Source organism: Mercurialis annua, linkage group LG4 (genome assembly GCF_937616625.2).
Source record: "Mercurialis annua linkage group LG4, ddMerAnnu1.2, whole genome shotgun sequence".
NCBI lineage: Eukaryota > Viridiplantae > Streptophyta > Magnoliopsida > Malpighiales > Euphorbiaceae > Mercurialis > Mercurialis annua.
In genome coordinates, this window is record NC_065573.1 from 12,507,135 (window position 1) to 12,510,317 (window position 3,183).

The following is a 3,183-nucleotide window of genomic DNA, read 5'->3' on the forward strand; positions in this document are numbered from 1 at the left end:
CATGAAGTTTAAATACCCTCCGAACCTGGAATCCTAGGACGGAACCGGCTGCCCAAAGAGCCATGTTCACAAATTCCAAGCAGTCATCAACGTTCAAACAAACCTGGATCATGTATTGTGCAAACTTTTTCACACCACTCTGAAAAGCCTGGCACAAGAATGGTACCAGAGTTTGAAACCAGGATCTGTAATAACATTCAAGCAGTTCTTAGGAATGTTTCAGGCCAGGTTCGTGGCCTGCATCCTTAGAAAAATTATCAACTGACCTACTGGCTATCATGCTGCGAGAGGGGGAAACGCTCAGAAAATATGTGGAGATGTTCAATAAGGAAGCAATGCAGATAGAAGATCTGAGTCATGAGATCGCCTATATAACGCTGCTCAACGGAACCACCAATTCTGACCTACGGAAGGAGCTGCTATCCAAATCGCCAAGATCATTCACTACACTAATGACTATCGCACACACACAAATTATAGTGGATGACAGCCAAAGAGAAATAGCAAACCGACACGGAGGGAGAACGGAGGAAGGATCATCCTCGGAAAGAAGGAATGGGGATAGAGCAAATGAATGATCGCCCAATGGAAGAAGGTTCGGAGACAAAGGAAACGACCGTGGGGCAAGCAAAAAACTGACGAAGATAAGCGATATACGCCCCTAATCACCACCAGAACCAACGTTTTATTCTGGGTAAAAGACAATCGGGAAAAAGTCAGATGGCCGAGGAAAATGAACGTGCATCAGCAAACAAAAGAGATAACAGCTAATACTGCGAGTTTCACAAAGACAACGGCCACACCACAGACAAATGATGGCACCTAAAGGAGGAGATTGAAAAACTGAAAGAAAGAGGGTCCCTCGCCCAGTTCATAAGAAGGGATATCGAAACTAAAGAAGCGGAAATAGACCGAAAGAGGGAGCGCATGGAAGAGGTTTCCCGAAGACCCAGACTGGAGCCAGCAAGTGTAGTAAATGTGATAATGGGCGGACCAACGGGAGGAGACAATAATACCACTAGGAAAAAGGCAGCCAGAACGGTTTATTCAGTGAGTCCGAGCGCACCAGACGTAAGGAGGTTCAAAAGTATATCCTTTTCAGAGGTCGATGGCCACGGCTTGTCATTGCCCCACGAAGACGCTCTAGTGGTAAAAGGGCGACTCAATAACTTCGAAGTATCTAGGATGCTGGTAGATACGGGAAGTTCGGTGAACATGATCATGATGGAAGTATTCAACAGAGTAGGGCTGAAAAAGGAAAATCTGACACAAGTATCCACTCCATTAGTAGGACTTGGTGGAAAATTTGTGCATGTGGAAGGATCGCTAGAAATAGATGTCCAACTGGGGGATGATAATATTTATAAAGAAATCCAAACGGAGTTCATGGTAGTCAAGATGGATTTCGCCTATAATGCGATCATGGGAAGACCACTTTTACACGATACATGTGCATCCATCTGCATGAGATATTTACTAATGAAGATCCCAATAAAAGAAGGCGAGGCAGAAGTAAGAGGATGTCAAAAATCAGCAAGGGAAGCATACTTCACGGCCCTCAAAAAAGTTCATATAACACTACCGATATTGACAATGGAGCCCCCGGAAAAAACAGAAAGAGCCGAGCACTATGGGCGAACATCAAAGATAGAGCTGTTCACCGGCAAAGAAATAGTGGTCGGAGATGAATTAGCCGCAGAAGTCCGAGAATCTCTGGCAGAAAACCTCAGAACACTCAAAAATTCGTTCGCCTGGACCACAGACAAGCTGGTAGGAGTAAACCCGGAAATCATATGCCATCGGCTGAACATCGCCCCAAACACCAAACGTATGATACATAAGAAAAGAAGACACTCGCCCGAAAAACAGCTAGCTATCGCAGAGGAAATTGCCAAGTTGAAGAAAGCAAATGTGATCAAGGACGCACGTTACCCTCGATGGGTGGCTAATGTAGTAATGGTGAAAAAATCCAACAGCTCTTACCGAATGTGTGTAGACTTCACGGACCTAAACAAAGCATGTCCCAAAGATAGCTTCCCATTGCCATGCATCGATCAGTTGGTGGACTCCACAGCGAGCCATGCTCTATATGCCTTCTTAGACGCAAAAGCAGGATACCATCAAATACCCATGGCATTAGAAGATCAGGAAAACACGGGTTTCGTAACAGACTAAGGGCTATTTTGTTACAAGATGATGCCCTTCGGCCTAAAAAACGCAGGTGCCACATATCAAAGATTAGTAAACTCCATATTCAGAGATCAGATAGGAAAGCACATGGAGGTCTATGTGGACAATATGATCGTTAAGAGCATAAGAGCGGAAGATCACCCGGCTGATGTGAAAATAGTCCTAGAAACACTAGAAAAGTACCATTAAAACTAAACCCAAAGAAATGTGTATTCGGGGTACCAACAGGCAAGTTTCTGGGATACATGATATCTCAGCGAGGGATTGAAGCCAACCCGGACAAAATTGAAGCAGTTTTGAAAATGACACCGCCCAGAAGCATACATGAAGTCCAGAAACTCAATGGACGGATCACCGCTCTAGGACGATTCATGTCCTGCTCAGCGAAGCGATGCCTACCTTTATTCAAGACATTGAAGCAAATTAAAAACTTCACATAGACAACAAAATGTCAGACAGCATTTGAGGAATTGAAAAATTTCCTCTCGTCACCTCCACTCCTGGCAAGACCGGAAATGGGCGATATGTTATATTTATACATCTCCAATTCTAACGAAACAATAGCAGGAGTACTAGTATCCGAGAAAGAGGGGGGAACAGTTCCCGTTCTATTACATTAGCAAAGTCCTCAGGGATGCAGAATTAAGATACCTGAAGTTGGAGAAATTGGCATTATGTGTATACACCGCCACAATCAAGCTCCGATATTATTTTGAGGGGCACCAGGTCATTGTCCGAACTCACCAACCTCTAAGAAAGATCCTTCAAAAGGCGGAAACAAGTGGGCGAATAGTAGAGTGGGCTATCAAGATAGGAAGCTTGGGCGTTATGTACGAAGCCCGGAAAGCCTTGAAGGCACAGGCGCTGGCCGATTTCTTTGCAGAACTAACCTTCGCGGAACCGATAGAAGACAAGACGAACCCCTGGGAGATACATGTCGATGGGGCGGTCTGTGGAGAAGGAGCAAGAATTGGCGTCATACTCAAAGGGCCA